Source organism: Ruditapes philippinarum, unplaced genomic scaffold (assembly GCF_026571515.1).
Source record: "Ruditapes philippinarum isolate M1 unplaced genomic scaffold, ASM2657151v2 ctg22017_1_1_1_1, whole genome shotgun sequence".
In the NCBI taxonomy this organism is placed as follows: domain Eukaryota; kingdom Metazoa; phylum Mollusca; class Bivalvia; order Venerida; family Veneridae; genus Ruditapes; species Ruditapes philippinarum.
The window spans coordinates 2,966-16,293 of record NW_026866077.1 but is presented as its reverse complement, the minus strand read 5'-3'; the positions used below and the strand labels follow the sequence as shown (position 1 = coordinate 16,293).

Genomic DNA, 13,328 nt, shown 5'->3' with positions numbered 1-13,328 from the left:
CACAAATAACAATTATAAGCAAAGATCATACTAACGCATGAGGAATATGGAGAAAACATATCATTTCGTTAAACAGTATTACACCATTTGCGATTCCGGAGAATGAACTGTATAAATGACAGTAATACTAAAATATGATAAACAAGATCAACAAGGAAAGGCGGTGTTGAATGAACGCAACCCCATACGACCCAGCAACAAGACCCATTTTAAAGTATGAACAATATTCTTCTTTGCATATTTATCAAATAACTCCGAACAACGATTTACAAAATTATCCTTAGAACCCCTATAAAAAGATAGTGGAATACTATCCGCAGAACGGACAGATACAATGCGTTTCGTCTGAGGTTTAAAAGATAGGGGAATTATTCCCCTATCTTTCTAGTCTCACTATGAATCTCTCTCTGCATGCAAATTTGTTGCTGAAAAAGTGCCTAAAGGTAGACCCCCGGAAAAAGGACATCTGGAATTTCCTTTTTTATTCTGGAACGCATTAAATATACTATTAACTAACTACTATAAGTTGTAGTTAAAGTTTAGATGTAACCACAGTTCAAAATCGATCACAATATATGTATATGTTCCTATTAATTGTTTATCTGTTTACATGTTTTACACACAAACAATAACTAACTTGACCAAACGGTTTTATAATCAGTTTCAACGGATATATTAAATGTATACAAGAAACTTCATATACAATATAAAACTACTGTATTAAATGCCAGTATATGCTTAACATTATTATTCGATTCAAGCTGTTTATACTTAATACACATGATAAGCAGTCAATTGTCGAAACAGACACCAGCAGCCATTAACGTCGATCTTTCAAAGGAGCGAATGGGAGTTTATAGGCTTAATATACATAAACTATTGTTAGTTAAAAAAAATTGTAAAATCACCAATCAGTTATATTGACAAATATCCATTCATTTCATTTAATTTATAAAAAATATCAATATTATTTTAAAGGCAATTTCTTGTTAATATTTTATTCGTTAGAAAACTAGAAATGTGTCCATAGGACACGGGTGCCCCCACCGCGCCACTGTTCTGTCAATCTTTTTACTAAGTCAAGGGAAATAACTCTACAAATACTGGATAAATCCACAAGCAAAACTCCAGGTGCAAATCTAAAATATGCTGAGCAACCTGCCCATAAGGTTTAATGACTATGTCAAATCCTTTTTGAGAAACTTGCAACACAAGTTGAAAATTGCAAAAATTTTCTAAGTGAAGGGCAATAACTCTAAAAATATTAAATAAATCCAGACTAAAATACCTGGTGCACAACTGCACATGCTGATCAACATTCCTGTAAAGTTTCATGACTCTAGGTCAAATACTTTTTGAGTTACGTGCGACACAAGTTGAAAATTGCAAAATTTTTCTAAGTCAAGGGCAATAACTCTGAAAATACTAAAAATATCCAGAAGAAAATACCCAGGTGCACAACTACACATGCTGATCAACATTCCTGTAAAGTTTCATGACTCTAGGTCAAATACTTTTTGAGTTACGTGCGACACAAGTTGAAAATTGCAAAATTTTACTAAGTCAAGGGCAATAACTCTGAAAATACTAAAAATATCCAGACGAAAATACCCAGGTGCACAACTACACATGCTGATCAACATTCCTGTAAAGTTTCATGACTCTAGGTCAAATACTTTTTGAGTTACGTGCGACACAAGTTGAAAATTGCAAAATTTTACTAAGTCAAGGGCAATAACTCTGAAAATACTAAAAATATCCAGACGAAAATACCCAGGTGCACAACTACACATGCTGATCAACATTCCTGTAAAGTTTCATGACTCTAGGTCAAATACTTTTTGAGTTACGTGCGACACAAGTTGAAAATTGCAAAATTTTACTAAGTCAAGGGCAATAACTCTGAAAATACTAAAAATATCCAGACGAAAATACCCAGGGGCCCGTCTTATCAACGGTCGTACGACCGTTTTTATCGTACGATTGTCGTACGTCGATCGTACGATTTTGGCGGTGTCTTATCAAACGTCGCAGATTTTCATAATCGTACGATTATCCTAAGATCATGCATTTTCTCTGCGATCGCTGAGAAGCAGTCGCAGATCAAACAAAATGGCCGCCTTACTACTTGTAAACGAACGCCGCCGACGAAAATCACGCTGTTTTCGGCAACGAACGGTTAATATTGATGATTTAACCGATCGAGAAGTCATTTCCCGATACAGACTCAATAAAACAGCAATTAAAGAGTTGGAGGAACTCTGTCGGGCTGATCTTTCCCCTAAAACATGTAGATCGCAGTCTATTTGCAGCATGACAAAGGTAAATGTATCGAAGTTTCACTGTATTTATTACTCACAAAGCAGTTTGACCTTAACCTTGATTTATTTTTAGCCCAAGCATTATGGGTAAACATGGCGCTGTGTTATGTGTACTGTATACATACAAAAACATTAGACTTGGATCCACAATAACACGGATTTAATTAGAGCTTTGATAACAATGCCGTTGTAAAAGAAAGGAAAAGTGATGTTATTAACAAATTCAATAATTCTTAATACGTCAGAGGAGAGGAATTTCGAGGAATTTGGCTGAATTTGTAGAAATTATGATCAGTAAATAGGAAACAAGGAGTGCATAGCCATAGGCATAGGATGATCTGATGATAGGAGGATTATTTAAACCGGTTTCATTACCTGTAAAAATGGGCAAACGTGTTTTGTTATGAAATGACAACACTGTTCATTTTACATTTAATGGCTGGCAATATCAACAGTTGTTGAAGTTACGAGAAATCAGTAATAAACGATAAAGGATTAATAATTTATGACATAGCACTTGTCCATGTCGTCTATTATTAAAGCTTATCATAAGTGTAGCACTAGCAGGTACGAATAATTTCTTTACATGATAGCTAATAAGTTCTGAGTTTCACAGCCCATTGAATAGAAATGTCATATTTTAGGTATGTATAATAAAAGCCAACACTTGTTAGTTTTCTCTTTTTTCTTTACATGTGTGTGTTTTTATTTATCTCGTGGCCACGAGTTACTAAGTCACAGTGACGCTAAGTGTAAAATTAGCGACAAGTCAATAAGTTGTATAAATTGCACTTTTACAGGCTGGTGAAGTAGGGGTATCCTTGTACTACAGCACATGTCTAGTTAATTGGGGAAAGTAACACAAATGGTGTAATCTGATTGGTTATTTATCACATGGCCACGACTAAGCTATCTCGTGGCCACGACATAGTATATGTGGCCACGACTTAGTAACTCGTGGCCACGACATAGTATCTCGTGGCCACGACTTAGCTATCTCGTTGCCACGACTTAGTAACTCGTGACCACGACATTGTATCTCGTGGCCATGAGATAAATAAAAACACACACGTCACATTTGTGCCACCGTAAAAATCATATAATATCTAGATATATTTTTATCAAAGTAATTTTATTTCAAGCACATCAATAAAGCAATTCGTCTTTCTGTCATTGCAGGTTCTTATTGGACTTCGATACCTCGCAAAAGGCCATTTCATATCAGAAGTTGGAGACCTCCACAGGGTGTCTAAAGCCAGAGCTGCCATTTACATTCACCAATTCATACGAAGTGTAAACCTTCGATTAAAGAATATTAGGTGAGTATGTGGAGCTGTACACATATACAAGTAATTTTACTTACTTATAATAAATTCTATAATAGGACGGGGTTATATTGAATCTTTATTTCAATTTAATTTCTGAGACACTTTGTCAATTAGCATCCATTGATATTCTCGTGATTACATTCATACACAGTAGTCTATTGCTCAATACAAATCTGTGCAAAATTTTATCTATTTTTACTAGATATATTATTTGAAAAAAACTAAGGCAATCCTGTATATCACAGGTAAATATGCACCACATGTTTGCTGTATGTTTGGTACCCCATATGTAAAACATATATGTTTCATGTGTTTTGAAAAACATGTGTTTAAAAACATGTGTTTTTCATATGAAAGATTAACATATGTAAACAGGACCATATGAAAAGCATGTGTCAACAAGCATATGTTGAACTCATGGTTATCACATGTTTTTATATGAATAAGTTTTCATAATTATGTAAAATATATGTGAACTTTCGTGTGTTTTTCATATGATAAATCTATGTATTATATATTCTGCAAACTTTACACTTTTTACAGTCCCTATTTGATTCTAAATGATTGTACATAAATTCTGAAAAGATCCTTTGTTCATGCATCTATGTGCAACTTATGGTTCTGGGAAGAATAGTGTGCCATTCATTTTTATTCATGATTTTTTTCTCCCTTTGTATATTTTAGTGTTTATTTAGTGAAAGAAGCCAAAATGTGGTGACCCATAATGAGTTACCATCATATCATAAAAATGATGCTCAAATTAAGATTTATCAATTTTGTAAGTATTTAAAAAAATATTTCATGTATATAAAGGGAGGTGATAAAAAGATTATTTTCTACTAAGTCTGAGTCAAATTTTTCAATAAGAAATGAATGCATATATTTTGATTATTACATATTGTATGGACAAATATTTGAAGTACATACTTTACATATTCATCAATGTTTGAAAATTGTTTTATAAGCATAATTATATACATATATATATATATAGTTTTACTTACACGTGGTACTGAACACTTAACACTTGTATGAATTATCGAGTTCCAGCAAACCAAACTCTGGAACATAATTTACCATTTGTAATGAAAATAATAATTTTTTTGTGAAAAACATAAGTCTATATCATACATGTAACAAACAGTGACCTTTTCTTGGCCCACCATATGAAAAACGTGTTATTCATGTGTATCCATATGAAAAACATGTGTTTGCATCATATGTAAAACATATGGAGCACTTTTCTGGAAGAAACCATATGTTTTTACCATATGTAAAACATGTGTGTCACATACATTTAACATGCTGTGCATAATTTACCGGTGTACTTACATGGGTTTTGTCTGATATTATCAGTGCCCTTTCTGAACTTCGAAAAAAAAATGCATTATGCCAGCTCTTTTTGTTTTAAGAATAGTTGGCATTACCCTTAATGGACTTCTAATGATATTAGTAAATGCTTGTGCTAACATCATACTAAATGATTAAGGACAAAAATATTTTTTCTTTCTGATTTTATCTAGCTTTTGTGAATTTTCTAAAGAAAACTATATGTCATCTGACAATAACTGCTTTATGATAACCTATCATTTTTCAGACACATTTAGAACAAAGTAATAATGGGTTGTTATTGGGGGATAGTGGGTACCCTCTAAGGAGGTACCTCTTGACCCCAAAGGTGAATCCGACAACACCACAAGAGGAAGCCTTCAATAAACACCATAGCAGAGGCAGAATGGTGGTAGAAAAAGCCTTTGGTATACTGAAGTGACGTTTCAGGTAAAATATTGCAAATCATTCAAAGTAATTATTGTATTAGTTTAGTTTATACAAATTTATTTTAGTTCGATTGTGTTGGAAGCTATAAGCTTATTGAAACACTCTCGAATCCGTTCCTGGAACAAACCAGTACTAAGCAATGAATGTAAAGTTTCTTGCTCAAGGAAACAACGGCGTGGCCCCGACAGGATTTGAACCCACGCGGTCAGCAATCCTTAGATTAATAGTCCGGCTCGACCACTCGGCCACGCCGCCAAATTGTATTGATCCATTTTATCATAATGTGTTTCACTATATGACCTGTATTGATAATGAATTTACAATATGTTTAAATGATGCTGTCCCAACTTTGATCTCTACTTCTGGCCCTATGTTTGTGAAAATGTCATGCCACTGAAGTAATGACATACCACACGAAACAAATAACATACATAAGCCGCGTCACGACAAAACCAGCATAATTGGTTTGCGACCAGCATGGATCCGCGCAGTCTGATCAGGATCCATGCTGTTTGTTTACAAACCCTATAACAAGTAGAAAAACTGTAAGCGAACAGCATGGATCCTGATCAGACTGCGCTCTGGTCTGGATCCCTGCTGGTCGCAAACCCATTATGTTGGTTATGTCATGACGCGGCTCATATATTTATGCCTTTATTGCAGATACCTACACAAAAGTGGAGGTGTTCTACCGTTTTCACCAGAAAAGAGCAGCCAAGTTGTGGTAGCATGTATGAGGCTACATAACTTTTGTAAAACTAGAGGAGTACAAGAGCCTGTGGAGATCATCACACATGATGATGATGATAATAATTTACCAAATGGAGATGACAGAAGTAATAATAACATTAGACAGGAATTAATTAATTTATTCTGAAAAAATCTTTTTAAGACATAGAAATTAAAATATAATTACTTGTTCTGGTCACTTGAAATATAACATTTCACTCAATTAAAACAATTAAATCTATGTTTTGATCTCAATTAAGCACCCATGTATTACTTAAAAGAATTACTTTGTATTTCACATAAACCAAAATTAGCACAGTACAGTAGTTAACTTATTGTCAGAGTCAATGATACTTTTGATAAGAAAAAATTATATTTGTAATGAATAATAAACATTAAAGGGGTTAAGTAGTAATATTAAATAATATAAGTAAACTATACATGTGAAAGCTATTCAGTTAATATGTTGAATATTAATTTGTGATTTCATGAAATACATTAATTCATTGAATCATTGTGAAAAATAACTACTAAAAATATAGCTTTCAGAAATATCCCCTTGTCTTACAACTATACCTGTTAAATATTAACAATTCAAATACTGCACATTTTTTAACATCATTTTTCATTGGAATACAATGATGTTTAAATTTATGATTGAAGAATTTTTTTCCCTCTAAAAATGTTGTTTGCTGTATTATGACTTTGTTACAAAGATTTCTGATAAGTTATATGGCCATTTAAAAGAATTTGTTTGCAAATTATAACCCTCACCTTGTGACTAGGTTATATAAGCAAACAACCATTTAAATGGGGTAATATAACCTGTCAAAATTCTTTTTTAACTAACAGTATAACAAGTTTCATGTTGATGTCTTTTATAGCTTTTAAATCATTCTATATTACAGGCAATTATGTTAAAAATTCTAAATTGCCTAAAATTCTAAGTTTAAAAAGGACTTAACTCTTGCAACAATCATAATTGCTCAACTGTTACTTCAAAACAAACATGGTTAAAACAATTCAAAATACAGATAGGACAGAAGTGTTTCCTGATAAAAATAGACACCAACACTATGTTAGGGAGGGTGGGTGCTTAAATGAAAATTTTACAATGACTATAAATTGATGATTAAGAAATAATATATCCTAAATTTTGATTTTAGTGCTAAATAAAATCACTGTTCGGAGTCCAGATGTATGAAATTACTTCACGGGGGCAAAGCCCCGTTGATATAATGCTGCACATCTGAAGGACAAACATTGATTTAAATTTATCTATGGTTAAATTTAATGATTGAGATATATTATTTCAATCCTAACACATGTCAACTAATAAATGCTGCAGTACCCGATATTAAGCTAACTTGTGCCTGTAAAGTTTCCATATTAATATTCAGCTCGTAAAATTTTTAATGGTTTCATCAAATGTCCAAATTAAGAATGTCAACATTGATTTTATGACCATTATAACACACAATTTCGGTTCTTCTGAGTTCATAAGGGAAACATACATGTCGTGTTAGAATTTTAAATAAGTTTGTCTAATCTTTTTTTTTATGCTATCTAAAGACTGATAATTACTGATTTAATGTTTTTAATGTTGAATTCAATTCTGTCATAATTGCAGTCTGTTGTTCAACAAGTTGATATATGTCATCCTCTGTTTTCTCTGAAAAATGAAATCAAAATAACTCAGTCTAAAAGATTGATGTATGTACAATTTTCATGTACATACTTAGTGGAACAAGTTTAGATATGGTCAATTTGCAAAAAGTGCATTTAAGTTACAAGAAATTACTTCCAAAACACACTGCATTATATAAATAGTTTATATTCTGATTCAATTTGCAAGTACTGTATTTCAATGTACTAATAATGCCTCAAATCAAGTTATGGGGTTTTTTGTGTATGAGTAGTTAAGGTTGTTTTCTTCACATCACCTGCCCCACACGGCTGTGTGTTTAAAACCCAACAGAGACTTTGGTTTTTTTTCCTTTTGTGGAAGCTACACGTATCTATATCTTATGGGTGATCTGTGGTTCTACTCAAGTGCATGCTTTTCAAGGCCTCAGTTCGCAATCACTAGTATGTTGAATCATGCAAGTTAATAAATGAATAATAATAGAATTGGAGTAATACTATAACATAATAATACTTACTGTCATATTTCGCCTTCTTTGGCACTGGCTTATAACTGGCTCATTATCACCTACAATTTAATGTGCATGAGTATTATTGAATTATTTCCAGCTTGAATAAGAAATAAAACGACAGTTGTTTATGTTAATGAAGGTATTTTTCATAAATATATATGTATACAAGTTTCCAGAAGATTTTAGAAAGCTTTTCTTTTTGAGTTTTTGGCACACTTGACCTCAGTTAAATAAAAGGCAACAATCCTATCATTTTATAAAAAGTGACATGGTGTGACTATAAATAATTTCAACAATACATGTCAACATATATTATTGATAAGACATTATGTACTTTGTTAAATTGCTGAATAAACATTATGTAAAGTTAAGTTATGTTATTCTTACCTTCAAATCCTTTATCCTGCAAAATTTCCTTTCTTCCCAAAGCTAAAAAAAGAAGCCTGTGTTAGTTATTACAAAACTTAAAGTACAAGTCACATGTCCATAAACTGCACAATGTGACATGCTAACTAATAAATGTGAATCTTAAGTATGTAACCTTCTGGTATAAGTATGTAGCCTTCTGGTATGTAAAATTATGTGGATTGCTGCATAATTCACAATATTTGTGTGTCTTTTCTAATTGTATATTTCTGCTCATGACTGTATACCTTACATGTATATAAATATGTATACATCTACCTAGATACCTATTATAGGAAATGACAGCTTAGTTTATGTAACATTATAATGTTAAATCACAGAAAAACAGATACACTAATCTACTATCATCCATAATAAATTCCAATATATATAATAGCATTCATGACTTTAAACATTGACTGCTTGACCAATGAAAGAGGAAATATTAAACTAATTTTGAGTAATTAGCTTTTGTCAATTAAGGATATTTGGAAACTTGATAATTACTGTAACATTGAAAATAATGAAATTTCCTAACAAATTATAATAAATGTATTATCAACATGCTCACAACAATAAAATTTATATACATGTACTTACAGTTTGTCTCACTTCCAACAGGAAGGTCTGGGATTGTAAGGCCAGGATCATTATTTTCTGAAAATGGAATACATTATACAGTTTTATTTCATGCTTTCCAGTGTTTTATGACGTCACAAAGGAAATGCGTGAGTTACACGGCAAAATCAGTAAAGAATACTTAAAATCACTTAAATAGCATGAAATAAAAAGAAAGTTTATTTGTTTTACATATAAGATTGAAATACATTTCATTCGTGAACACCAGCTATTATATTTTCACTCATGGCTACGCCACTCGTGAAAATATTGCATCTGGTGTTCACTCAGTGAAATTATATTTCAATCTTACATGCAAAACAAACAAATATCCTCTATATATCAGTAACAGAAGTGAAAGTGTGAAGAATTCAATCTATGTTTATCATAATTAATTTTATTTATTCTATGTTTAACTTGGGAACAAATGTCTTAATTTTCTTAAAATAGTCTATTCATTTAATACTGTTAAGATGTTTGGATTAAGTTATTGTGCTTCACTTATAATTTATTTTAAGTAAATTTGGTCATTCATCATGAAATTTATTTACACTTAATGACATGATCACAGTATCATTCTACATGTAGTTATAAGTGCAATACAAAACTTTACCAAGAAAGGTGTCTGCACCATTTTCTATCCCTTCTACACTGCAGGTGGGTATTGCCTGTAGAATCTGTGCAGAAATAGCCATGTATATAGAAAATTAGTGAAAAGTCAGGATGTAAATATTAAGAACCATTAAAAAGTTTTTTTTGAAAAGACCAACTTCACTTGTCCTGTTTAGGGGAACACAGCTTCCCATACATACTTCATTCATTATTTTATTCATTCAGTAAATATTTCATTGATTTCAATAATTTTCTGTGATTAAAATATTATACTTAAGGATAAGCATATACATAGTATATATTTAAGGATAAGGGAAACATGAAAAGTTATAAGTGACAAGTGTACACTATTTATTTGCAAATACAAAAAAGTTAAGAACGATTAGAAAGACGATTGATAACGTAAAGGCACATTATGCATATTTGTTAATTCTTTAGAAATGTCAAACATGTGTTAAATAATGTTTTGATATTGATTTAGGAACCTGTAAAATGATTAACAATCATACATGTGATTTAACAGATTCAAAATTGTTGGATGCAGAAAAACAGAGCCCCAGAAGTATTAAATATACAAATGTGACAATGAGTGGCATGATTCATTACCCTAACTAACAACTTCACAGTGGCCAGTGTTAATTTTATACTATAATAATCCAAACCAGTCTATTTTATAGAATTGGTCAACTTATAGAAAGTGGCAATTGGTCGAATTTATTTTATGTCAAAAATTTGTAAAATTTGCTGAAAAATGAATGAAAGAAATAACATAAAATATGGGTCAAAGTAGTTAAATACATGTATATATCAGATATGTCATTCTTTGTATATTGTGAAATAGAACTAATCCGAGAGTAGATCGAGTGACATTGAATCAGTACCGCTACAGACCACGGCTGTAATTTAAGCCTTTTAGATGTTTTAAAGCGATATGTAAAGTTTTGCAAGTACAATTTATGTAAATATACATGTAAATATCGTAAATGATCTATTAATAAACATTGCTGGTTACCTTTCCACTACATCCGCCCAAAAACGGGCTTTGTCCGCGGCTGTAATTGTCTGTGAAAACTTGCCGGTGGCTACATCAGCACTTTCACACTTGCTAATGAGCATATCACGCTCTTGAGTTGTCCAATTAACTTTTCTTGCCTTGTCAGACATAGCTGAATTGTAGCAGACATCGTATTTCAAGTTTGACATTAAATGCGCGTTACCTCCTTTTTTGAAGAGTACGTGTTAGTGCGCAGGTGTAAGAATCGTACGCTTATGAAAATTGTAAGATTTTAGGTTGAACGTACGACCGCGTTGATAAGACAGTCTTACGATCGAGCGTACGACAATCGTAGATCAAAATCGTACGCTAAGATTTCCAAAATCGTACGATCGTTGATAAGACGGGCTCCAGGTGCACAACTACACATGCTGATCAACATTCCTGTAAAGTTTCATGACTATAGGTCAAATACTTTTTGAGTTACGTGCGACACAAAAGTGAACGGACGGACGGACGGAAGGACGGACGGAAGGACGGACGGACAGACGGACGGAAAACGTTTGGATATTATGGCATTTAATCAAAATTGTAAAACAGATAAGTTTAATTATAATACAGGTACCTAACTTGTTGTTCGTTCCTAAAATACTTCAGTAAATATGAAAATAAGGTTATGAAGATAATGATTGCAACATCTTTGTTATATTGTCTTAAAGGCAACTATTAAATATCTTTAACATATCCATCTATTAGACCGATCCTATAATGATGTTCCGCTGTGAAAAGGAAAATAGTTCATCTCATTTAATTTCAGGATTTACTTTTTTCTGTCTCTTTGTCATAAATTTCATATTACACGGACAGTGGTCGGAGACCACTTTTGCATTTTAAATTCTTGAAAATGTATCAATCGTTACAGAAATTAGACTGAAGCTATCGACCATATTGTTAAACGACGAATAAAATAACAGTTTTTGGTATGTGCTACACACGGTATAACATAACAGTTACTAATATTATTTTGATTGATATAATGTTTATTTCCAGTCAGTTATACGCTTTACATGTAATTGCCAATTATCACTGACACATGTGCTGAAAATGTTTTACTTTAGGCAGTTCGACAATGGAGATAACAGTTTATGTGTTTGAAAAAAAAATGTTTACACTTCCTTTAAAGCTATCTTGCTTTATTTTTTATAATAAAATATATTTACTGGACTGATTGACAGTTTGTCGATTTACCAAAGTGAACGTGTTGCGTTTCATTTGAAATAGTTCAAGTCTGTTGAACAATTATAATTTCAAACACTAAATACATTTAATGACAGGATTAAAGGCGATCGATAACATTGATGGCAACTTCATTGGCAATTTAAGATCAAATGTTAACACCGAATATGAAATATTAACCCTTTGTTTTATGCCAGTAAGTTAGTTAAGTCAATTCCGTAAGTGTAAGCATAAGGCACCGGTTGAACAAAAATTTGAATTCCAAAGGTAGTAGGTCCAGAACACGTTGGGTTTTGAGATTGGAGATATATTCTGTTCTCCATTTAAATACTGTGTGGGAAATAATGGTATTTAAATACCATAATGTATATATAGGATTTATAGTAAGCATAGATATTATTGTGTTGTATACAAGTTAAACTTTATTTCAAATTACTAGATGAAGATTCAAATTGTCGTAACCAGGAATCGTTTTGCGAGAACAGTTACTTTTTCAACCAGGTACTATTGAATATCTGTTAAGGACCCTTCGAAAACATGAGTGATATAAACTTTGCTTTCCTTCAAAACTATGACATGTTTAAATTATATGTATGTATAATTAAAAAAAAACAAGAAAAAAATACATACTGTCAAACTAGCTTTTACAGTTTACTTAATCTATGTTTTACATATTCAGTTTGCTTTTTTGACATTATCTTATTTGACGACATACGTTATTTCTTCTTACTTAATCGCTTTACATTTGGTTGCATTTCTACTTACTATTGTATAAGGGATTGTCGAATGCAATATTAAGTAAAATTGGCATTTTTACTTGTTGATATGAAAACAGAGGTTATGGATCTTACAAGATCAGTTTTTTATTGAAATGCAGATATCCAATCAATTTTTGGTATATTTATACCAAATTTTAAGAACTTATGTATAATAATGTTTATCAATTTGTGTTTTATAGGCGTACAATTTCGACATTGAATCTGCTAGAATATTTACAATGAACAGTCTATTCAAAAATGATTTTCAATTATTAAGTGATAAAAAAGTACATTATTCCTATAATCAACTGATGCGGAAAAAAAGACAATTATATGCGATTGCTATACACCAAATTTAATTACAATATCTCATTCACAATTCTAGTTATTGT

At 31.8% G+C, this 13,328-nt stretch overlaps 2 long non-coding RNA genes across 3 annotated transcripts; one reads left to right on the top strand and one right to left on the bottom strand.

Annotated features, from left to right (window-relative positions):
* The first annotated feature begins 2,403 nt into the window (after positions 1 to 2,403).
* Positions 2,404 to 6,214, top strand: LOC132731211 (uncharacterized). Of its 2 annotated transcripts, none has more exons than XR_009625849.1 (3): positions 2,404 to 3,640; positions 5,247 to 5,428; positions 6,092 to 6,214. It is a non-coding gene; the product is annotated as an uncharacterized LOC132731211 (long non-coding RNA). The 2 variants fall into 2 exon arrangements; XR_009625850.1 differs by having other exon boundaries at positions 4,334 to 5,428.
* An 878-nt stretch (positions 6,215 to 7,092) lies between these two features.
* Positions 7,093 to 11,486, bottom strand: LOC132731210 (uncharacterized). Its single transcript, XR_009625848.1, has 6 exons — positions 10,961 to 11,486; positions 9,950 to 10,013; positions 9,319 to 9,375; positions 8,701 to 8,742; positions 8,320 to 8,369; positions 7,093 to 7,829 (listed from the first exon to the last, which is right to left on the bottom strand). It is a non-coding gene; the product is annotated as an uncharacterized LOC132731210 (long non-coding RNA).
* Between the last annotated feature and the right edge of the window lie 1,842 nt (positions 11,487 to 13,328).